Source organism: Staurois parvus, unplaced genomic scaffold (genome assembly GCF_062004578.1).
Source record: "Staurois parvus isolate SC_StPar_1 unplaced genomic scaffold, SC_StPar_1.0 ptg000548l, whole genome shotgun sequence".
Lineage (NCBI taxonomy): Eukaryota > Metazoa > Chordata > Amphibia > Anura > Ranidae > Staurois > Staurois parvus.
Genome location: NW_028318344.1, coordinates 9714381 through 9740040, shown reverse-complemented (window position 1 = coordinate 9740040; position 25660 = coordinate 9714381). Strand labels below are relative to the sequence as shown.

The 25660-nt window shown below is 43.6% G+C and overlaps 1 protein-coding gene across 2 annotated transcripts in view; it reads left to right on the top strand.

The window, feature by feature from the left end:
• The first annotated feature begins 7160 nt into the window (after positions 1–7160).
• Positions 7161–25660, top strand: part of BAIAP2 (BAR/IMD domain containing adaptor protein 2) — a 207228-nt gene continuing 188728 nt past the window's right edge. For both annotated transcript variants that reach the window (XM_089690996.1, XM_089690993.1), the window contains exon 1: positions 7161–7269. The gene's annotated coding sequence lies outside the window, so the exon portion shown is untranslated. The remainder of the gene's footprint in view (positions 7270–25660) is intronic.

Sequence of the window (25660 nt, the reverse complement as noted above, 5' to 3'; positions counted from 1 at the left end):
ACATAGGTGTTACCCCAAGTTCCGCTCCAATCTACTCCCCCAATTGGGAATCGAGGTCAGGAAGTGACTGAGGGACCTAAACCAATGCAGATCGGTTTGATACGGCCTTCTCTGTCTTTTGAGGAACGTCATAGGCGCCGGCTGAACAATTTATGCCTGTATTGCGGAGCAGCTGGCCATATAGTCTGTACGTGCCCCGAGAAGATGAGTAAGTGTGCATCTGTTGCGTCTGCTGTATCTCCTACATGCCTAAACAACGTAACTCATCTAGCTGTGCCTGTTTCGTTCCAGCTCCATGGAAGAGTCGTACCAGTGACGGCCATTATTGATTCGGGAGCCTGTAGCTGCTTTATCGACCTTCGCTTTGCAGCTCAGCAGCAGATTCCATTGCAGACCAAAGAGCGGGGCCTGAATATATTTTTGGCTGATGGGTCTTGGATAAAGTCTGGGTTGGTGAATCAAGAGACCCCTCCGATCCACACTACGATAGCTGGGCACCATCAGGAGTTCCTCCGCTTGGACGCCATCGCGTCTCCCCTGTTTCCAGTAATCCTGGGACTTTGTTGGCTACGAGCCCATGACCCTCACATCGACTGGAAGACAGGCGCAGTTCAGTTCAGATCTCCTTACCGTCAAAAACACTGTTGCCTCAAGACCCCCGGAGTCACTCAGTCCCTATGCTGTGTGTCCACGGATGAAGCTATTCCACCGGCCTACCACTCTTATCTTGCTGCCTTCAGCCCACGAGGAGCGGACATCCTTCCCCCACATCGGGCATACGATTGCCCAATAGACCTCCTGCCAGGATCAGAGATTCCTTTTGGCCGGATTTTTTCCCTATCAGAGCGGGAGTTGGGGGCCTTGAAAGAATACATCGAGGAGAGTCTCAAGAAGGGATTTATCCATCCATCCACATCACCATCAGGAGCAGGAATCTTCTTTGTAGAGAAAAAAGATCAGTCGCTGAGGCCCTGTGTGGACTACTGGGAATTGAACAAGGTTACAGAGAAGAATCGCTACCCTCTCCCTTTGGTCCCCAAACTGTTCCAGAGATTAAAGGCGGCCTCTATTTTTACAAAGCTGGATCTTCGAGGCGCCTATAACTTGGTCCGTGAAAGGGATGAGTGGAAGACAGCCTTTTGCACCCGATTTGGGCACTTTGAGTACTTGGCGATGCCATTCGGGTTGTGCAATGCCCCATCGACTTTCCAACACTTCATAAATTATATCTTCAAGGATTATCTGGATATCTTTGTGATTGTCTATCTTGATGACATCTTAATCTTCTCCCCGTCTTTAGAAACGCATCGAGGTCACGTCAAGAGCGTGCTGGAGCGGCTCCGCCAGCACGGACTGTATGCCAAGGCGGAGAAATGCTGCTTTGAGCAAGATAGTATCCAGTTTTTGGGATTGATCATCTCCACCTCGGGGATTGCCACGGATCCCCAGAAGATCTCCGCAATCCTGGAGTGGCCAGTCCCCGCAGACAAAAAGGGCGATCAGCGGTTCATCGGATTCGCAAATTTTTACAGAAAATTCATCAAGAATTTCTCGGGCCTGGTCTCTCCCATCACTCAGCTTACCAAACCGGGGATACGCTTTCATTGGACATCAGAAGCGCAGACGGCCTTTGAGACCCTGAAAATGTTGTTTACGGCAGCTCCTATCTTGAGTTATCCCTGCCACACATCCTGGAGGTAGACATATCCGAAAATGCAGTGGGTGCTATCCTGTCACAGAGAAGTGGCATAAAAGAACTCATGCATCCAGTAGCATTTTTCTCCAGGAAGCTCACCCCTGCTGAGAAAATGACATTGGGGATCGAGAACTCTTGGCAATCAAAGCCGCATTGGAAGAATGGAGATACCTACTGGAAGGAGCCCTACACCCAGTCTTGATTTACACCGACCACAAGAACTTGGAGTACTTAAGGACGGCCAAGCGCCTTAGACCACGACAAGCCAGATGGCGCTGTTTTTCTCGAGGTTCTCCTTCCACATAACTTACCGGCCTGGCTCCAAAAACACTAAAACCGACGCTTTGTCCCGTATGTTCGAAGATCCCAAGGAAACTCCGAAACCTGATACCATTTTACCAGCGGGTAACTTCCTGCTACTACAATCAGAGCTCCTGTCCAAGCTACAAGCAGCATCTGTGGGGGCCCCCAATCCATCCGGAATCCCAGTACAAAACTGAGAAGGATTATTATGGAAAGGGGAACAGATTGTGGTTCCTGAGGGAGCTCGAACTCCGGTCTTGGGTTACTGTCACGACCATCCACTGGCAAGGCACTTTGGAATCAGCAAGACCCTGGAGCTGACCCAGTGCACATTTTGGTGGCCAAGTATGGCCAAGGACTGAAACTTATGTCAAAACCTGTGTCATCTGTAACAGGAGTAAGCCTACACGGAGTAAAGCCTGGGGGCTACTCCGACCCTTACCGTTACCCAACAGACCATGGAGTATGCTGTCTGTAGATTTCATTGTGGAACTGCCACCTTCTCAAAGCCACACAGCAATATTCGTGGTGGTTGACCGCTTATCCAAGATGGCTAATTTTCTACCGCTCAGGAATACCCATCGGCTCCTGAGACCGCGCAACTCTTCAGCAAAGAAGTAGTAAGGTTTCACGGAGTGCCTAGGAACATAGTATCAGATCGGGGAGTCCAGTTCATGTCAAAATTCTGGAGAGCCCTGTGTGAAATGCTGGAAATCAAGCTGTCATTCTCCTCGGCATATCACCCGCAGACGAATGGGCAGACGGAGCGGACCAACCAGACGTTGGAGCAGTACCTCAGGTGCTATACCTCTTTCCTTCAAGACGATTGGTTGGCACCTCTGCCTCTAGCTGAGTTCGCTTATAATAATGCAAACCATTCCACCACAAAACAATCGGCATTTTAAGCCAACTATGGGTTCCATCCCATTTTCCTTCCGGATCTAATTCCAGAAAACTCAGTACTGGCAGCTCAAGATACCGTAAACTTTTTCTCTTCCAACAATAAATTACTACAGAAAGCAGTAACGAAAGCCCAGGAGGATAACAAGAAAGCATTCGATAAAAGGAGGAAGGGGGAATTGATTATACGCCCAGGAGACCAGGTTTGTTTAGCAACAACCAACCTGAAGATGGTTTGCCCATCAAAGAAGTTGGCACCTAAGTTTATAGGCCCTTTTCCGGTAAGACGACAGATCAACAAGGTAGCTTTTGAATTGGCACTGCCTGAGTCTTTTCGGATACATCCAGTATTCCACATATCCCTGTTGAAACCTGCAACCCCAGATCGAGACCCCCGGTAGCCTTGGACATTAATGGAGAAGAAGAGTTCGAGGTGGAGGCAATTTTGGATTGCAGAAGGAGGGGAGGCCAGGTACAATACCTGATTAAATGGAAGGGCTATGGCTTGGAGGAAAATTCATGGGAACCAGCCCAAAACGTCCATGCTCCTAGGTTGATTCGAGAGTTTCATCGCAGCCATCCTCAAGGGAGAGGTCAGTTGGGCATCCGGAGGCTGCCCGTAGGGGGGGGGCAATGTCAGGGATCCTGGCCGCTCGGAGGTGCGCGCATGCGCAGATCACCGACTCGCACTAGCCGGCGAGCACTGAGACTTAGGCGATCGCGGCGCCAGCCGCACATGCGCGAACGCGGACCACGCCTGTCACCCAATGAGAGCACAGGGAGCCCTATTTAAACCAGCCCTGTGCATCTCAAAATCGCCTTATGGTCTTGTTCCTGTGTTCCTGATTGCCCTGTGTTTCTGATTGCCTTGTTGCCGACCCAGCCTGAGCCTGATACCGTTGTTCTCTCCAGCCCTGACCCTTGGCTCATCCTGACCATTCTCTGCCTGCTCCCATTGCCTGACCTCCTGTTGCTGAACCCGGCTTGTGACCTGACTATTCTTTGCCTACCGATCTGTACCGTCTGCTCTGCTGTTACCAACCCGGCCAGTCTGATCACGCTATACCTCTTCACATCTGGCTCCTACCTGCTCTACGCCATTGATGGCTGCCTTTACCACAGCTTGTCAGGGCTCCCGGTAAGACCAGAGATGTGTGACGACACAGGGAAATGCAGACTCAAGTATGGTGTAACAATATAATTTATTAAAGGTTATACACAAATATAAAACGCACAATATAACAAAACAAAACCTCCAACTGATAACGGAATGAACACAGACAAGAGCAGTCAGGGCTGGTGAGGTGAAGTGGTCAGGCAGGCCGGGTCAGGAACCATCGGGCAGACAAGACACAAAGGAGCAGGCAGAAGAGTGGTCAGGAATAGCCGAGGTCAGGACAGGCGGAGTTCGTTCAGTCAGGATCAAAGCAGAAACAGGATCAGGCAGGAAGCAGACAGGATGCAGGTACAGGGGCTCATGGGAAACATACACCAAGGCCCTGACTGCAGGCCTGGCCACTTCTTAAATACACCTCTTGCAATCAGCCTCAGGTTATGACTTGATTGCAGGAGTGAGCTTCTGGCTGCTGAGAGCACCCGCTGGCCAGCCCTGGTACTGCAGCCCACACGGCAGGTGAGTCCCACCACCAGTGGTGAGTCCATTCCTGACACAGCTGGTGTTACTCAGGGGTTGCGACCTGGTCTCAGGCTGCTTCAAGTCCATCCCCACCATCAGGGGCTCTGGTGAACAAGCAGACTGAGGCTTAGACTCCGCGCCCTGAGGGACTCCGGCCAGTGGGTCACTAGAGGCTACCGTAAGTCGGCTCCTGACAGCTGTTCAGCCAGTATCGTGCTCCTTATCGTCTCTGCTGTTATCCGTATTTGCTATCACTCGTTATTGATCTTTGGCTTGTTCTCGACTACGCTTCTGCCTGATCCAAACCTGCGACTACTCCTTACTGACCTTGGTTTGTTTACTGACCACGCTTCCGTTTGATCCATACCTGCTTATACGCTACTGGACCTCCGCTTGCTCACCTCCTGCTGGGGTGATCCTGAGGACCGCGACCTGGTGCTAATATGCAGCCAAATCCATCTCCACCATTAGGAGCTCTGGTGAACACCGGTTGGTACTTAGACTCCGCACCTCAGGTGATCCCACTCCTCCGTCACGGTGACCTGCCTGTGTACCTATCCTGTTGGTTTCAGGTAAGCCTTTCCACTGCTATAGCAACTGGTCTTCGAGCCTGACCCCTGACCGTGACACATTTACTCGGCGTAACATCATCTTTTATAATCTATCAAACAATTGGGCAATATATTTTGTTTTTGTGCATTAAAATTCTAAAAAGTGTATTTTGCCCCAAAAAATGCATTTGAAAAATTGCTGCGCAAAAACTGTGTGACATAAAAAATTCATCACCCACTGCTTTATTCTCTATGGCCTCTGCTTTAAAAAAAAATAGATGTTTGGGGGTTTAAAGTAATTTTCTAGCAAAAAAGACCTGTTTTTTCATGTAAACAAAAAGTGCCAGAAGAGGCTTGGCCTTCAAGTGGTTAGAAGAGTGGGTGGTGTCTGGCATAAGCTTCTGATGTTGGCCCTATGCAAGGATAGTAGAAGCAAGCTCCTTAATGACCCCTTTTTGGAAATCAGACACTCCAAAGTATTTGTTAAGGGGCATGGTGAGTATTTTACAGATCTCAGTTTGCTGCCACAAGTTTTTGGAAAAGGAAGAAAGAAAATTAAAATGTATTTTTTCTTTTCTTTTTCCAAAACCCTGTGACAAAAAATGATATCTGCAAAATACTCATCATGCATCTTAACAGACTCCTTGGGTTGTCTACTTTCCACAAAGGGGTCATTTGGGAAGGGGGGTGTTTGTACTATTCTGGCAATTTAGGCATCCAAAACTGTGATAGGTAGTGAGGAAGTGCCCTTTGAAAGCCTGGAGGTGGTCATTGGATTTTCAGGGCCTGTATGTAGCTAGGCTGCCAAAAAGTCTCTCACATGTGGTATCCCCATACTCGGGAGAATTAGCAGCATGCGTTTTGGGGTGTTGCATGACTGTGCAGTTACCAGCTGAAATAGCGCAGTGCCGAATAGCAAACAATGTCTGGTCATTAAGGGGGGGTAAATCTTTCTGGGGGTTAATGGGCGTTTGTAGATAAAAACATACTGCAGCTTTGACCACAGTTGGATAATGCCCATTGTATAGGTGTAGACCATTTATGTACCTTCTGAAGCCTTACTGAATAATTCTGTCGTGCCTTGTTGCTAGGACGTTGCTAAGAGATTCCCAGCTGTTCCTGTTTACTTCCACCATCACAGGAACAAGTTCTTTCTCTGATTCAAACACCCTCAGATGTGGTTTCTGCCCCCTGACACATTACCTCTGAGCACAGTGTTTGAGATCTCACTCATATCATGAGGCGGGGGGGAAGCAACAGCTGAGAGTCCATTAGCACATCCCAGCAACAAGGAAGGCCAGAATGATGCCATTTCTGGGAGATTTCAGTCAGGTTTCCGTAAGTACCTAAATGGCCTACACCTACAGCAGGGGCGTTATTTAACTTTTGGGAAAACTGCACAACTTTTTTTTATCTATGGACACCCCTTACCTGCATAGGTAGTTTTTCGGTAAAGGTGAACTATGCCTTAAGTTTGGCCATTGCCAGCATGCCTTGTAATTTACCCACTGTGTAGCAATAAAACCTAACATAAATTATGTCCCTTCTCAACATTATCCAAAACAATTTATTTTTTATTGCTGGAGTGACACTTAACCTTGGTTGAAGACCCTGCCTCTGCCACAAACCTTGCCCACATCCTCCACTGCCCCGCCAACAGTTTTGCTGCAGCAGGGGGATTCTCAATCCTCCAAATGTATTATGTACCATGATATGTATATATTGAATAACATCCTGCAGGGAGAGTGATATCCATTCATAATCATGCAGATGTAAAAACTTGGGAATCCTGATACAAAGATCTTACTGTCAAAGTCCCCTAAAAATAGGAAAAGAAATGCTGGCAGGTGATTCAACTCACCAACATCTACCTAGAGCTGAAATACCAGTTTTAGGTGGACTGATTCTTTAAGAGCTGTATAATCTCAGGAGTAGAAATCCTATCATAAGTAATAATATGGTATCAGTCATTATATCTAAAAACCATGTAAACAGGACCTTTCAGCTCAGGAAAACACGTGCATACATGCACTAACACATAATACTGGCCTGAATTAATATACTCCAGTTCCGATGATCACACTGCAGTACTGTTCTGAGCTGCCAGAGACTATACTGAATCAGACCCACAAAGGAAGCTTAACACAGGCCTGCAGGCTTGTAGAGGGATACCCTGTGCAGAGGTAAGTCATCCATTCATTCCTTATCATACAGAAACATACACACATGCACCTTAAATCGAAGTAGGTGCATGAAGCAAATCATGCATTTATCAGAATCATCTGTGTGGTGCCTAGGATCCTTTTGTAAAATCCCAAATACCATATGATTTGCAGTGTTCAGATATGATTCATCAAATACAGGACAGGTGTATTTGTAGGGACATAAATGAAATATAATAACACATATTATTCTAAAAAACAAAAGCAGAATCCTAAATTAGGAAGGAAAAAGGTGTTTATAAGCTACAAGAATGTTTTATTTCTCCTTCTCCGCTCCTACGTTTCCCTTTATTATCTTACTACACTGAATGACCCCACATGGCAGATTATAATGACAGATGGGGAAGTTCAGAGAATTAAGTGTCAGCGGGGGTAAAGAGCAAGACTAACCTAAAAGATATAAGGGGGGCTTGACTGTAGAACTGACCCTGTTTTATCAATGTGTCTGAAATAAATGCACTGCCCCACAGCAATGTGAATCAATGTTTCATGTCTGGGAGGTGATTCATTTATTAAAGTATACCAAACAACCTATGCTAGATAGGGTTAATATGCAAAATTCAATATGCTCTGGCCAACAACAACCTGTCATTATATCTTCATTTGAAAAATAAAACAGTTTTATAAATCAGGTCCAGTGTTCAGTAAGCTCACAGCTTTTGCTGGAGCTTCAACTTTGTATTCAGGAATACTGTCATTGTATAGTAAAGGAAACCCATCATTACAGAAACATGGAAGTTGCCAACAATGACTTGGTTTGTCATCTTTATCCTTGCTTCATAATTTAGTAAGTCACTGATCCAGAATAAGCATGGGTACATTAGAGGATCTTTGTATAAAACATTCACTGATTGAATGTGACATGCATCTCCGCAGCTTCAACGAAATTTACCATATTCTATGTCATAGAACTATCTCGTATAATCATTATCACCATCTAGTGGCCATAATGTGTTATTTATGTTTAAATACCTCTGTTAGGAAAGAAAAGGCGTTTTGGCCACTAGATGGCATTCACGATCATAGAAGATAGTTCTATAACACAGAATACTGTAAATGTTGTTGTAGCTGTGTGAACGTTTGACACATTGGTTCAGTTCACTTTTCATATGTAGCACTACCCCCTTAGGAGTCACTAGAGATTTGGGTCCTCCTATAGTCCTGCACAGCCAGGCAACATGCATTTTCCACACAGACTTGCATTTTATTAGAGGAATTGAACTTGGATGAGGTAAGTGGTGTATGGGATGCCCAAGGAAACTGCAACTGAGGACAATCTCCCTGGAAATATGTACAAGTCTCTTTAACAGCAAAATTCTCTTCTTAGAGAGCTAGCCAACATCTCCTGGTTGTTCCACCCCAGACCCCAGATACTCCTCTATCCAGCAGTCTGAAGGTATCCCTAGGCAGGGGGGATCCAGTGCCTGCCTTTTTAAGATAAACAGTCCTGGTTAAGGAGCTAATCAAGTTCTTCACTCGAATGCTCCTCTCCCCTTTAACTGGCCCAGGGGGTGTAAAATTACTTATGCAGTTCTATTCCTATGAGCTGGTGGCTGCTTTCAGGCCTTCCGCTGGCTAACTCCTTCCCTGCTGCACAGGTGGTCCTCGCTCTGGGGGCTGATGAGGTCTGAGCTTTCTTCCTCTCCAGCAGCACTGCCTGGAGGTAGGCCCCTTCCCAACTAGGCCCCCTACCAGGCTCCTGCACTACAGCCTTCTTGCTCCATCTTTTACTCTAAGTCTTCTGCTACAGAGTAGACATTTAAAGGCTGCCCTGACCCTATGCAAAGCCTCCCGCTTGGGGACTGGCAAGGGTCCCCCAAGTATGCAGGCCAGCCCTTCCTCACCCCTGCCAACCACCTCCACAGCCCTTTCTAAGATTCTAGAGCAGGAGCAAGTATCAAGGAACTGACCCACAGAGCCTCTCAGCCCTCACCCAGATTAACCCAGATTAACTCTTCTGACTCAGTCCAGGCTGCTATTCTGCCTTTCTAGCTGAAAAACCTGAGCTAGCTACCCGTGAGGGTCCTACATATACATCAACCATTAGGTGTCCTGATTCCTAAAATGCACATACTTGTTCTGTGTCAGTGAGAAATCAAGCAGTGAGCATGGGTAATGATATTGGACCTAGAACTTGAAGCTTTAAAAGTAGATTTATGGTTGTAGCTCCTGAATGTCTGCCCTGATGGGTTCCTTTTAACATCACATCTGAAATCTGCAGATTAACATTCCCTCATACAAAGCTCTGAGCAAAGAGAGTGTTCAACTACATTCTATACTATGGTTACCAGATTTTCAAAGTGAAATCTTGGGACACCCTAGTGACCCTGCCCAATTTTAACCATGCCGACAAAATTACACCCACATTTGTAGCCAAGCACACAAATTCATACCCCCATTTTTAATACTCCCTCAAACAATTGGTCACTGACTTTTGGAACAAAAGGAATATATTCAAGGTAATGACAAAATGCCTTTGGGCACCATGATTAGAGGAATGATGTGGTGTGCATAGTGTGTTGCGGTGATTTGTGGGTGTGGTCAAATTGCGGTACCATCGGAAGGCACTTAAAGAAGTATGGTTAAATAAAACCTGAGCCTATTCTGAGTCAAGAGTAAGTAATGAATAGAGAAAATAGGTCAGAAGTGCATAACTCACAGAGTGCAGTGGTCAGGAGTAAGTATGCACAGAGTACAAGGGACAGCAGTAAGTAGTGTGAGGTCAGGAGTATGTGACACATAGCATGCAAGGGTCAGGAGTAAGTAACATACAGAGAACAGGGGTCGGCATTAAGTAAGGCACAGAATGTGGGGTTGGGTCAAGAGTAAGGAAGGCATAGAGTCAGGAGTAAGTAATGCACAGAATCAGGAGGGTCAGGAGTATGTGATGCACAGAGTGCAGGGGACTGGAGTAAGCAAGTGACAGAAGGGGCCAGGAACAAGTAAATCATGGCATGCAGGGGTCATGGGTAAGCAAGCCCACAGATTACAGGGGTCAGAAGAAGTAACACACAGATTGAAGAGGTCAACAGGAACTAACGCACATAGTGCCACTCAAGCAAAATAACCTACCTCTGTGTAGAAAGTAGTGTATTTGGTAATTATATACACTCACAGATTGCCCCCTATTAAACCTTTGCTACCCTTGACAGTTGCCTTTGGGACCATGCAACAGATCTTGGCATGTAGCCCATAAGACTTTTCATTTCCATGGGTGGTTCTGTGATGGATCATTTAGCCATTGCGTCAATGTTTTCCCCTTGCAGTGGGATACAATATACAAGTTAGGAACACAATTCTGCCACACCCCACCCCAAGGATGAGAGCCTCTGTCAGATATTTTATTGCTTGCTCTGTACCAAAAGAGGACTTTCTCCTGGCTTCCTGTATAGTTACTGAGGTAGTCATTGAGGAGCCTAGTACAAGAGTTCATATCACAAAGTTTTTTCTTAATTGCTTATTGATTAAGAGCTTCAAATAAAGCCAACACATTTCGGGGAAAAGTCCTCCCCCTTCTTCAGGGCTTGAGCAGTGGATGTTGTTAAGATCACGATGAGATGCAGTAGACCTATGTTAGGATTTGGTAAAGACTATAAAATTTTAACAGCATTATAAACTGCTGGCAGGGGTTTGTATAGTTGCTGGGAAGTTAAATGAGGAGAAATGTGCCCCTAAATGGGACAAAGACAGCAGCAAAAACCAACAGAGGGTCTGATGCTTGACTCACTATCCAGAACTAAAACAGACAATGTTTTATATTGGTGTTGACAAAACAGGCATGGCTTTCCAGTTGTGGCTCTCTCAGAGGTTTGCCTCTGTCCATGCAAAAGTTCTTATAGAATAAAGGGTAATAGGTATTATTTTCAAACAATAGGGGTGTGCGTAATAAGAATTCATCAGCAACGTGCATAATCGGCAGAGGTGGAGCTGAAAACCCTGGCAAGCAGACTTAGTCTGATGACCAGAAGATGTTGCACAGTGGGAATGCGTATGTTGTGTGTCCCTTGTAGTTGTTTCTAGGCTATATTTTTAGTACACAAACAAAGGCCCGACCTGTTATTGGGTAGAGATGTGCAGGACAAAAACATTTGTTTTGTTTCAGATTCGTTAGTTAGGTTATTAATTTAATTATATTTGTTATGATTAATGATTTGTTTTTTTAATTAGTTTCGTATATTCGAATTTCAAATCGATTCAAAATTTGAAGATGGCTATATTCGTTCTATTTTACTCTATTTTTTTTATTTTTTTATTCTATTGTAGTCTATTCTATTCATTTTATGCTCTATTCTATTCAGTTTTATTCTATTATATTGTTTTCTATTCCATTCTATTCCTATTATATTCCATTCTTTTTGTATTCTATTCTTTTATTTTTTATTCTATTTATTCTGTTTTAGCCTATTCTGTTTTCTTCTATTGCTTTTGTTTATTCTATTCTTTTATTTTCTATTCTATTCTGTTCTATTATATTCTATTCTGTTCCATAAAGCTGATTAAGTAGGAATCATCATCTTATTTCACTTTTATACCTTGCTGTATTTATTGCAATATGTTTAAAGCCATATTGCAATAAATACAGATTAGTTGAAATTAATTACTATTGTCATTCAGAAATTCTGATACACCTGGATCTCCAAATAATTTTGATTCATAATGAAAAGAATCAAACATGTCTATTCCTGGTATGTCTGACCCGCTGATTCCAAAAATGGCACCAAATTTTTCCCTATCAGCTCCAGTTTTCAAGATACAGCATAAATGCAATATACCTCTCTTCACCCTAGTCGCCCGACAAACATCAGGATATTTTAATGTAGTGTTTTATTTAATCCCCTTGTAGCATGAAAGAAGTAAATAAAAAAGTAGCCATAATCTCTATGGTGCTCGATCTGCAAAAATGAAACAATATGAGTGGCAATATACACACATCTCCTATATGACCATAACTATAATAAAGTTAACTTACACTTTAGAATCCAATGTTTTCAATGGAAAATTACAGCAGGAAGTACATAAACACCTTCATTATATCTGCTAACTTGTACGCAAAAACACAAACTAGGTAACTGAAGAACAAGTTGATCAGCATGATGATCAGCTAAAAAGTTAAATACATTCGGCCATATGTAAATTTGAGCTGATGCAGTCTAATCATTGCAATTTTCTGATTCAGCGCCCCAAATAACCCCAAGAATAGGTCTAAAAAAAGAAAAAAAGATTTTTTTTTTTGGGCTGTTAATCATTAGCTACAGTATGTCACTGCTGGACAGTGCATTGGCTGACCTTACCTTTTAACACCATACCAATGGTGACCAATATGATTTTGCACTAAACAATTTACTAGTTCTTAATCTCAGCTACAGCTAGACCTCAGATATCTGTTTCTTATGTTTTTTTGTTTCGTTTTTAGCTGTTGCACAGTGTTCCTTTTGTTTGAGAATTTCATTCCAACAACTAATGCTGCATTTACAAGTGGGATAAATTACTTTGACACGGTCGCTACAAGAAAGAAAGGAGTAATGTGCGGTTAATGCCCTCTGAATAAAGTGCACATTTTTCACAAGATTTGAATAACCTGGTAGAGCAAAGCAGAACTGGGAATTGCTGCAACTGTGTCAAATAAATAAATCTTTTATTCCAAGGCTGCCATGGATCATGTGCATGATCAGAGTAAAGTAATTTTTTTAATAAGGGCTTATCTATAAATTGCATATATAAACAGACAAAACTGCAGTTAGACACACATACCTAAACCCCATCAAGAGCCCTAATTATCTAAAATAGCTGCATCACCTTATTGTAATTTTAGGAAACCTACAACCTTTTATTGCCATGTCTAATAGGCAAGACAGACACATTCCAGATCTCCATTTCAGGGGATATATTGATCAGAGAGTTTTGGAAAATATTTCCTATCCTTGTTGTTCAACACTAAAGCAGGTAGTGCCAGCAGTGTCTACCTGTCCACTCTCCTGTTTCTCCCTTATCTTTCTGTATACCAATATAGCACCCTCCTAGTTAGCTAGGGGGAGCTAGAGTCCTAATTGTTAGAGAGGAGTGCTCAGTAGCAGCCTGGGTGTAATAGTCAGAAGGTAAAATTGTGGTTGGCAGCTGAGAGGCTGTGCAGGCCAGCCCCTCTGGAATTTCCCCCTGCTCTAGAGCTTTGGAGGAAAGTTTAGAGGCAGTGGGTGGATCTGAGGAGTGGCTGGTTTATATTCTTGAGGGATCCTGGCCAATCCCCAACATGGATGAGGGGCTAGTACACCCTTAAAAGTAAGTGAGCCTGCTCAGGAAGATGTGAGGCTGAAGGCAGGAGTCTGGGAGGGGGACCAGATGAAGAGAGAGGCCTACCTACAGGCAGCAGAGCTGGAAAGGAAGAAAGCTCAGAGCATCACTTGCTCCCAGAGTGAGGAAAATCTGAGCAGCAGGGAAGGAGTGGCCCAGCTAATAGGTCTGGTAGCATCAGCGGTACAGGGAGGATCTGAATGAGTACCCTTCCAACACCTGGGCAGATAGGGGAAGGAGAATCAGAGGGTTTTGCATTACCACACAAGTCTATTAAATTGTGAAATCTGCTTGAAGCATATCAAATGGAAATCAGAAGAATGTCCATCAGAGGTCATAGGCACCTATCAATATTTTCTAAATCATCTCATAAGTGTCTCATACTGATGTCAAACTGACGTATACATTAGGTTTCCTATTTTTATTTGTTGAAATCCATGTGGTTCAGCAGATTTTTAATTCTCTTTATTTTTTTTTATATGAATTTATAAATACTATATATAGGTGTTCAGATAGTCTGGTATGGTTGGTATTTTGGGGTAATTAGTGTTTTTTTTTTTTTTTGTAGTCAGGCTTTTAATTCCTTTTTTTAATTCCACTTTTGAATTTAATGGTAGATATTGAATATACTATAGGGACCTGGAAGATTTTAAATACTTTAGGGTTAATATATGGATCCAACAAATGCTACCAAAAACAATAAATAATATAACCTTTATTTCAATTATCAAAAAATAAAATAATCTTAATTAGGCTGACAGAAAAACCGCATTACATTGTTCAGAAATGTAGCAGTCAATCAAGAGATAGTAAAAATTTTTTTTTACCCTGTATCCTTTGCAAAACTAAAAATAAAAGACTTGGCAATTAGCTGCTTTAAGCACTCAGTAATTTTTGGAGCAAAAGAACATTTTAATATTTTGGCTTTACTGGCAAAAGATTAGCTTATGTATTGTTAGTTTCATAGGTCATTGAATGTGCTTTCAAAACAAAGAAACAATACCCCAAATTACTGGTATAAAAACAGGCTATGAGCTAGTGTAAATCTAACCTAATTTATCCGCTTAAAATGCAGCATGGTAAACCCCCTTCCTGTCTAAACTATTCTTTCGTTTTCAGCGTTGGGATATTTTGACAGACAACTACTAGGTTATCCAACACTGTACCCAAATGAATTTAATATCATTTTTTGAGAGAGTTAGATCTTTCCTATGGTAGCATTTTAAAGCAGTGTTAAGCTCTAGCTAAATTTTTAACAGTAGGGTTTTTATGACAGAAGATACCTTATGCACAGAATTTACATTATTGCAGCCCAGTTATTCAAGTGGCCAAATAGATGAAACATGGAAGAAAATCTGAAAGAAGATGAAAGGTCCCTGTATCTGCAAGACTGGTGATAGCGCAGCTCTGGAGGGCACATTATGACAGATAAGTGATAATGTGCCCTCCAGCCCATTTAACTAGCAAAAAAAAATTATTGCATTCACTACTGTTATTTCATTTTTTGTTTTTACTATAAAGAAAAAAAGACCAAAAAAGTTACATTTACTTTCTGTTATAAAAAATTTCAAACAAATAATTTTTCTTCATAAAGTTAAGTAACTATGATATATATTTCCAAAAGTATTGGGATATCCCTCCAAATCATTGGATTCAGGTGTTCCAGTCACCTCCATGGCCACAGGTGTATACTTTACAATCAAGCACCTAGGCATGCAGACTGCTTATACAATCATTTGTGAAAGAATGGGTCGCTCTCAGGAGCTCAGTGAATTCAAGCGTGGTACCGTGATAGGTTGCCCTGTGCAATAAGTCCATCCGTGAAATTTCCTTGCTACTAAATATTCTATGGTCAGCTGTTAGTGGTATTATAACAAAGTGGAAGCAACTGGGAACAACAGCAACTCATAACATGTAAAATGACAGCACAGGGTAAGCATATGCTGAAGTGTACAGTGCACAGAAGTTGCTAACTGTCTGTCAATAGCTAAAGACTCCAAATTTTGTGTGGCCTTCAGATTAGCACAACAACCGTGCGTAGACAGCTTCATGCAGTGGGTTTCCATAGCCAAGCAGCTGCATCCAAGCCTTACATCACCAACTGCAATGCAAAGCGTAGGATGCAGTGGTGTAAAGCACGTTGCCACTGGACGCTAAAGCAGTGGAGATGTGTTCTCTAAAGTGATGAATCATGCTTCTCTGTCTCGCATTCCGATTGATGTGTCTGGGTTTGGGGGTTGCCAGGAGAACAGTACTTGCCTGACTGCATTGTGCCAAATGTAAAGTTTGGTGGGAGGGGGATTATAGTGTGGGGTTTTTTTTCAGTGGTTGGGCTTGGCCCCTTAGTTCCAGTGAAGGGAACTCTTAGGGCGTCAGTATACCAAGACATTGTGGAAAACCCCTTTGGGGATGGGGATTTGGGGATGACCCCTTCCTGTTCCAACATGACTGCACACCAGCACACATGGGCATGTCACATGTGTGAGACATGCCTACTGTATATGCTTAGAGGACTCCAAAATCAAAGGAGCACCATCTGATTACCTGACTACCCATTACATTTCTGGGGGCCCTAGAGTGCCAGGGCAGTAAAAACACCCACAAAATAACCACAATTTATAAAGCAGGTAGCCCAAAGTATTTAAAAAATAAAGTAAATGAAAATTATTTTTATATGAAGTTGTTAAATTAATACCATTCCTTTTGTTTGAACCTATATACAAATACAGTATATCCAATGGATGGGGACTTTGTAGGATTTATTACTCGTAGGAATGTAACACTCAGAAGTACAAAGAGTTTTCTTGTTATGATCTATGGGTTTTTTTTTTTCAAAGAAACTCTGAAATGGAGCAGTCTGTCCACTACAGCATGATGTTTGAATTACACAGCTGGACTAAAATCAATTGTACATTGTACAGAAAGAAGGAGAATGGTAGGATGTCAGCTCCTACAAAAGGTTAAGTATCCTCAATGCTGGCTGTCATTATAGTGGAACTTTACACATAACAACTTGATAATCATTAACATTCTTTAACAAGGAACATACATTCCACATTAATAATTGTTGTGCCAAAATTAGCGTGCGTTGTAAATTGCCTCCAGCCATGCTCTTGTTTCTTCTGGCCAGAGGCTGCCATTTTGCTGAAGCCCAAAGCCCCTTAAGAGCAGTAAATGTTTAGGCTGTCAGCAGACTGGCCTCTACATTTTCAGCACAGTGTATAAAAATAGTGAGCAACTGAGCATGTGCAGAGCAGGGAGACACAGTGTATTACTGAATTTTAAACAGTGTAGGCACTTATTTTTAATGTTTTACATAGCTTTACCTGCAAAAGGGACCAGATATATATCAGGACATAATTTTCTGATTACAGTTCCACTTTAAGTACTGTGCCTAGAACAGGAATAGCCTGCACCCTACTGCCTTCCTCATTTTATTCCTCCAATAATGCGATGTAGAAGCATTGCCATCTATGCAACTTAGCACCTATGGACCTCCTGTATACAGGCCAGGGCACAGTTATCATGCAGCCAAAGGAAGGATAAGTACAGTACACTTACCTCACAATATACTCATTCAGCAGCCATTACATCAAAACATAAAACATTTGCTCTAGCTTCCAAACTCCAGCAACATGATTGGTATGGCATTTATAACTCACCACTCTCTAACTCTCAAACTCTAACTGGATGACATTTAACCACTTCATGGACACTTTTACCCTCTTCCTGTCCAGGCCAATTTTCAGCTTTCAGTGCTGTCGGACAATTGCGCGGTCATGCAACACTGTACCCATATGAATTTATTAGCATTTTTTTTTGAGACAGATAAAACTTTATTTTGGTGGTATTTAATCACCACTGGGATTTTTATTTTTTTGCTATATAAATGATAAAGGCCAAAAATTTTGAAAAAAGTGTTTTCTTATAACATTTTGCAAATAATATTTCTTCATAAATCTTGGCCAAAATTGGATACCATGTTGGGACACTATTCCTCCCACTGACACCAATGACGGGGCACGATTCCTCCCACTGACACCAAAGATGGGGCACGATTCCTCCCACTGACACCAAAGATGGGGCACTATTCCCCCCACTGATACTAATGATGGGGCACTATTCCTCCCACTGATACCAATGATGGGCCACTATTCCTCCCACTGATACCAATGATGGGCCACTATTCCTCCCACTGACACCAATGTTGGGAAACTATTCCTTCCACTGATACCAATGATGGGGCACGATTCCTCCCACTGACACCAATGATGGGGCGCTATTCCTCCCACTGACACCAATGATGGGGTGCTATTCCTCCCACTGACACCAATGATGGGGCACAATTCATCGCTCTGACACCAATGATGGGGCAAGATTTCACACTCTGACACCAATGATGGGGCACTATTCCTCCCACTGACACCAATGATGGGACACTATTCCACCCACTGACACCAATGATGGGGCACGATTCTTCCCACTGACACCAATGATGGGGCACTATTTCTCCCACTGACACTGATGGAGTACTATTCCTCCCACTGACACTAATGATGGGACACTATTCCTCACACACTGACACTAATAATGGGGCACCATCATTGGTGTCAGTGGGAGGAATAGTGTCCCATCATTGGTGTCAGTGGGAGAAATAGTGCCCCATCATTGGTGTCAGAGCGAGGAATCGTGCCCCATCATTGGTATCAGAGCGACAAATCGTGCCCCATCATTGGTGTCAGTGGGAAGAATAGTGCCCCATCATTGGTGTCAGTGGGAGAACTAGTGCCCCATCATTGGTGTCAGTGGGAGGAATAGCACCCCATCATCGGAATACCATACTGAAATACCATACCATATTGAAATCAAATCTGATGTTTTTTCATTTTTATTTGTTGTGTGTTGGAAGAGGGGTAGTCTTATACGGCAAGTATAGCCCAAACCCTATATTTTAACAGGAAAAGTAGGGGGTCGTCTTATACACCGGAAAATACGGTACTGATTTGGGTTATTTTCACCAAAGAAAAGCAGCAGAGTACATCTCGGCCTAAATTTATGAAGAACAATTATTTATTTGTAAACTTTTATAACAGAAACAAAGAAAAATGTGGGTTTTTTTTCAAATTTTTTGTTCTTTTTTTGTTTATTTAGCAAAAAATAAAAACCCCAGTGGTGATTAAATACCACCAAAAGAAAGCTCTAGTTGTGAGAACAAAATGATAAAAATTTAGTTTGGGTACAGTGTTACATGACCGCACAATTGTCAGTGTGAGAGCGCTGAAACCTGATAATTGGCCTGGGCAGGAAGGGGGTAAAAGTATAGAAGTGGTTAATAAATTCAGTGTATGTGGAATCCAAGCGTGGAGGGAGGAATAAGCAGTCTGAATGCCCGAGCAAGCTGCGGTAGAGTGAAGCAAAGTCTAATGTGGAGAAACAGAAGAAGAAACACAGCACCTCTGAGTGTAGACTGCATATCACGTTTAATAGTACAAAGGTAAGTAGACAACTCATATATTTGTTGTGACCAACAGGCTCATATAGGAAGGATGTCCAGACCGCCTCTTCGCCAGATAGTAAACTGCAATAAAGATGTGTACAGGCAGGACAGTGGGGAGCGCTGGAGAGGAAAAAGAGTGCCAGGTGATGCTGCTGCAATAGCCCACTGTGAAGTCTGGAGCGGTGCTGATGTCATAGAAGTACGACACGTTTCTGAGCATGCGCAATGCCCGATGTAGACCAAAGCGTGCTCCCTTATCAAGCATATGATACCTTATGGATAGGAGCTACAAAATGAAGGACAGCTAATGGAGGAGTTTTCAACAGGACACTGAGGCTGAGGTTTTTTTCTTGCGGGTGGTCTACATTCTATATCTCGTGGGTGGTCATTCATTTTGTAGCTCCTATCCATAAAGTATCATATGCTTGATAAAGGAGTGCGCCAGTCTACATCGGACCTTGCGCATTCTCAGAAATGCATTGCACTTCTATGACGTCAGACGCCGACTTCACAGTGGGCTATTGCAGCAACATCACTGGCGCTCTTCTCCCTCTACAGTGTTCCCCATTGTCCTGCCTGTACACATCTTTATTGTGGTTTTCTACCTGGTGATGAGGTGGTCTGGACATCCTTCCTATATGAGCCTGTTTGTCACTATATATATGTGAGTTGCCTACTTACTTTTTTACTATTAAACTTGATATACAGTCTACACTCAGAGGTGCTGTGTTTCTTCTTCTATAAATTACACTCAGTGCTCTGGATTGAGACAAGCGCACACACTATAGAGGGAATTGCTTTGTCCATATTTCATGTCTGAGGTTTACAACCACTTTAAGCTGTCCATACAGTGACCATATTTTGGCTGGTTCCTGATGAAACGACTAAAATTCACTTTGTGAGTGTCCCTGTTGACACTCTTCAACCCAACATCCTTTGATTGAAAAATTGAAAGCAGCCACTGATTGGGTATTCTAACATCCACTAATGCTGAATGTCAGAATACAATAGCCATAGCAGGAGATTCATCTATCTGCATTGTTTAGTGTGGTTGGAGGAACCTGCAGGCTTAACCAAAAAAATGTCTATGTGGGTTTGGCCAGCCTAAATTGTCTAAAACAGACAATTGCCATTTTTTTCTGTTTTCACCTTTTTCATTTGTTTGGTATCTCAGTGCTGCTGATCTCTGCCTTGAACCACTTCCTCTCTTCAAGCGTGCGCTCCAGTGCAGGGGCGGACTGACAACTCATGGGGCCCCCGGGCAATTGGGGATCATGGGGCCCCTGTGTCCTTGCCCAAACTCAAAAAAGCCTATGGAAAAGGTACCAGGGGCATCTCATGGGGCCCCCTACTGACCCCAGGCCCTCGAACAGTGCCCAAGTTTCCAAATGGTCAGTCCGCCCCTGCTCCAGTGTTAGTCCATAGTTATTCTGGCTGAAAAAAGACAAAAGTCCATCCAGTTCAACCATAAAGAACATAATTGTTTTGGACCTGAGATGGCACAACCACGTGTAGGCTTTGCCTCAAGCACATTACAGATGGCACTGCAGGAGCATGAGTAGGTGACAGTTATCATCCAATAGTAGGAAGCACCTTAACAAGGATCTTCATGGTGGGATCACCAAGTCTTATTTTATTGAAAGCTGCAGATTTAAAAAGATTGAAAATAACTTTTGAAATTACAATACAACAAAGTAAATTTTTTTTGAGATTTTAGTGAATGGGTTTAGATCTAAAAAGCAATATATTTATAGATCAACAGCCACCATACACTTTAGCTTTAAAAACAGTTTGACTCCCACAATAAGTATACAGAAAATATTACTATAAATTAAACATAGTAAAGTATAAAAATGTGCTGAATAATTTCTTTGAAGTCCTGACATTGTGCTGCAGTTTAGATATTAGAACTCCAATCCTTGGCTGGAGAATCCTATAGCCCAATGTGATACATGGTAGCTGCCAGCAAAGGAACTGGTTTTGATCTACAGTAGATAACTTGTCTGATTTAGAGTTCATTCACTCTTCCACATACTATATACTCCATTTTAAAGTGCGGGCAGCTGTCAGTTTTTCTTTGCAGCGTGCTGCAGTGAGGGGGTGGTGTGCGCACTTCAGAACATTGCAGGCAGCTAGTGTCCCTGATCACTTGCTACCCCAGGACGGTTCACTACACACCTACCAAATGTCCTGGAGCTGGCGGACTGCCCCAGCATTCATCAAAATCCTATCATCCTGCGGATGTCGGCTGTTTACCGGAGCCCAATGTCAGAATGACTTCCAGCCATTGCCACCACTAATCTAGTTTAAAGCACCAGCAGAGGCACTCCAGCACTGGGCACCCAGGGCATGTGCCTTGCATCTCCTGCAGGGTGCTCTGCGCCCCCAAAGCTGTGATCATCAGCTACTGCAGCACAATGATGATGTTATGGCTAATATTACAAGGTAATATCTGGGTTTGCAAAGGCATTTGGTGTGCACAAAGCAGATTTATATCCCCCTGCCCCACCTCTCTGCCTTTCCTAATCAGAGAACACCATGTGTTCATTACAAAAAAATACAAGGCGTTCAGTGACTGGCTGCCATGCTGTGGTTACTTGACAGAAGGGCAGCTGCTTGGCACAGAATGCAGAAGTCTGCTGCTATTATAATAGTGTCAAAAGCTTAGAAAGCAGAGCCGGATCTAGCCTACCTAATCTGGGGGTGCAGTAAAAAAAAGTCAGGGGGCATAATGTGAACACTGTATGTGAGTCACTGACAGTCTTGTCACACAGTGTCACGACCTGGGAAACACTAGTATGTATTAAGCTGTCATTAGATTAGGATGATTAAGCAGAACCTGTGCCCCCTTATAGTAGATGTCCCTATCAGAGTCCCTCTTTACATCAGGAGTCTTCATCAGAGTGCCCCTTTACATCAGGGGACCCATCAAAGTGTCCCCTTACATCAGAGGTCCCCATCTGAGTGCTCCTTTACATCAGGTGTCACCATCAGAGTGCTCCCTTACATCAGGTGTCCCCATCAGAGTGCCCCCTTACATCAGGTGTCCCCATCAGAGTGCCCCCTTACATCAGGTGTCCCCATCAGAGTGCCCCCTTACATCAGGTGTCCCCATCAGAGTGCCCCCTTACATCAGGTGTCAGCATCAGAGTGCCCCCTTACATCAGGTGTCCCCATCAGAGTTCCCCCTTATATCAGGTGTCCCCATCAGAGTGCCCCCTTACATCAGGTGTCCCCATCAGAGTGCCCCCTTACATCAGGTGTCCCCATCAGAGTGCCCCCTTACATCAGGTGTCCTCATCAGAGTGCCCCCTTACATCAGGTGTCCCCATCAGAGTGCCCCCTTACATCAGGTGTCACCATCAGAGTGTCCCCTTACATCAGATATCCCCATCAGAGTACTCTCTTACATCAGATATCCCCATCAGAGTGTTCCTTTGTATCAGATATCCTCATCAGAGTGCTCCCTTACATCAGGTGTCACCATCAGAGTGTTTCTTTGCATCAGATATCCTCCTCAGAGTGCTCTCTTACATCAGGTGTCACCATCAGCGTGCCCCCTTACATCAGATATCCCCATCAGAGTGTCCCTTTACATCATATATCCTCATCCGACTGCTCCCTTACATCAAGTGTCACCATCAGAGTGCCCCCTTACATCAGATATCCCCATCAGAGTGTCCCTTTACATCAGATATTCCCATCAGAGTGTCCCTTTACATCAGATATACTCATCAGATTGCTCCCTTACATCAGTTGTCATCATCAGAGTGCCCCCTTACATCTGGTGTCACCATCAGAGTGCCCCCTTACATCAGATATCCCCATCTGAGTGTCCCTTTACATCAGATATCCTCATCCAAGTGCTCCCTTACATCAAGTGTCACCATCAGAGTGCCCCCTTACATCAGATATCCCCATCAGAGTGTCCCTTTACATCAGATATTCCTATCAGAGTGTCCCTTTACATCAGATATACTCATCAGATTGCTCCCTTACATCAGTTGTCACCATCAGAGTGCCCCCTTACATCTGGTGCCACCATCAGAGTGCCCCCTTACATCAGATATCCCCACCAGAGTGCCCCCTTACATCAGATATCCCCATCAGAGTGCCCCCTTACATCAGATATCCCCATCAGAGTGCTCTCTTACATCAGGTGTCACCATCAGAGTGCCCTCCTTACATCAAGTGTCACCATCAGAGTGCCCCCTTACATCAGATATCCCCATCAGAGTGCCCCTTTTACATCAGATATCCTCATCAGAGTGCTCCATTACATCAGGTGTCACCATCAGAGTGCCCCCCGTACATCAATTGTCCCCATCAGAGTGCCCCCTTCCATCAGGTGTCCCCATCAAAGTGTTCCCTTACATATGAAGAGTATCCTTATCGAAGTGCCCACCTTACATCAGATGTCCCCATCACAGTTTCCCCTTACATGGATTGTTCCCATCAGAGTGCCTCCTTACATCAACTGTTTGTGTGAGACTCATGGATCAGTGTATGCACTCTCAGAGACCTGGGGGAACAGCTAAAATCTGGGGGGGGGGGGGGGGCACAGCCCACCCCAGCACCCCCCTAGATCCGGCCCTGTTAGAAAGGGGTCAGTCAGGTATGAGATCTGCGTACTTACCTTAGCTAATGTTACTACTCTACTGTATACCACTCATAGCTGGAGTTCAGCTTCAAGCTCATCCATAGTGATGAATGACTTTGTATTTTAAAAATGACTGAGTTGCAGAGATGTGTAAGAATATGCACTGTGTAGAATGTAAGGACCCTATATATTCCTTGGAAGGTTGCCTGTATATGATACATATTCCTTATATGATGTATGATTATATGATGTATAATATTAATGATGAGTAGTTATGGACTCATTCACACGGGCACAAAAAATGCTGCGTTTAGATGTGCACTGCGCGTAGTTTTGTGCTCATGTAAATGCAGCATTACAGTAATCAATGAGCCCATACACATAGCTGTGCCTGTCTGCAAAAATGTGTGCTGTTGAGCTGCACAGAAAAAAAGTAGCATGCATAAATGTGTAGCCATTCATTTGAGCGTATGTTCACATATATGTGGATTGGATGCGGTTTGAACCGCATCCAATCCGTATGACATGTGAAATAACATTGCTTCCTATGGTGCCTGTTCACATATGTCCGATGCACTGGCGGTGTGGATTCAGACCTGGTTCACACTGATGTGGTACGACACATCGCAAGTGATTCGAACAGGATCCGCACCACATTCCTGTACAAATCACATGCGCTGTCTTGTGGTGCGATTTGGACCATACAGTTTGTATGGCTCAAATCTCATTGTATCCGCACCAAAAAGGTGCAGGACCCTTTTTTCCTGCACCTGATTCATGTTGCATGGGTGTTCCCACCCATACGATGCGAATTCTGGTAATAGTACTGCGGTTTGCAATCTGTTTCAGGTTGTCGTTAATTTAACATTGACACCCATACCAGATTGCATGGACACTGTGTGACTGCAATGCGGTGCGGGAAACGCACAAGATTTGCTGCGTTTTCCACACAATATTAGTGTGAACCAAGGCTCCGTGCGGATTAAAAAAGAGTCATGTCCAATTTCTGAGCAGTGTTGTCTGGTTCAGGTGCGGATTACAAGCTATTGACTTCTATGGGAACCGTTTCTAAACTTCATGTGTGTGAACAAGATAATCCTGAGAGCTAATCCTGTGCTGAATCTGGTGTAAACCTAACATGAACCAGTGAACAACTACTGCAACCTGAGCTTCACTCCGCACGCACATACACATATAAATGCTGTAGTAAACATGAGTGTTAAACGTGAGTAATTTAGGCTGCTTTCACACAGCTCAGATAAAAAACCGCGGTAAAAACGCATTTGCATTTTTGCTATGTTTCAGGTGCATTTTTCACCTGGCATGTGATTAATAATTGCTCCAAAATCCACATTTCCTTTCATTTTAATGGGCAGGTGTGTTTTTGATGCATTTTTGCTGTGATTTGATGTGTTTTTCCATTCATTTCAATGGGGAAGTGTGGTTTTGGTGCATTTTTTTTACAGCACCAAACATGCACCAAAAATTCAGAAAGCAGGACTTTGAAAAACGCAACACATCTGCAACTGACAAGTGTGAAGAGATCCATAGGATTTAATGGTCATGTGTTTTTCTTTTGCTTTTTTTGACCCCTAGACACTGAGCGAACAGTGAATGCAGCCAGGGGCAGACTGACCATTAGGAAACTCGGGCACTGCCGGAGGGCCCGGGTCAGTAGGTGGCCCCATGAGATGCCCCTGGTACCTTTTTCATAGGCTTTTTTGAGTTTGGACAAGGACACAGGGGCCCCCTGATCCCTTATTGCCCGGGGGCCCCATGAGTTGTCAGTCCACCCCATAGATTCATACTTTTTGCAGGATCTTTTGGCACCAAGAACCTGCATTCAGGCAGAAAATACCTGTGTGAATGGACCCTATAATGTATGATCTACTCCACCAGAAGTGGGATTGAGGGCAGGGCTGTGGATAAGGTACCACCAGGGGCGGACTGACCATTTGGAAACTCGG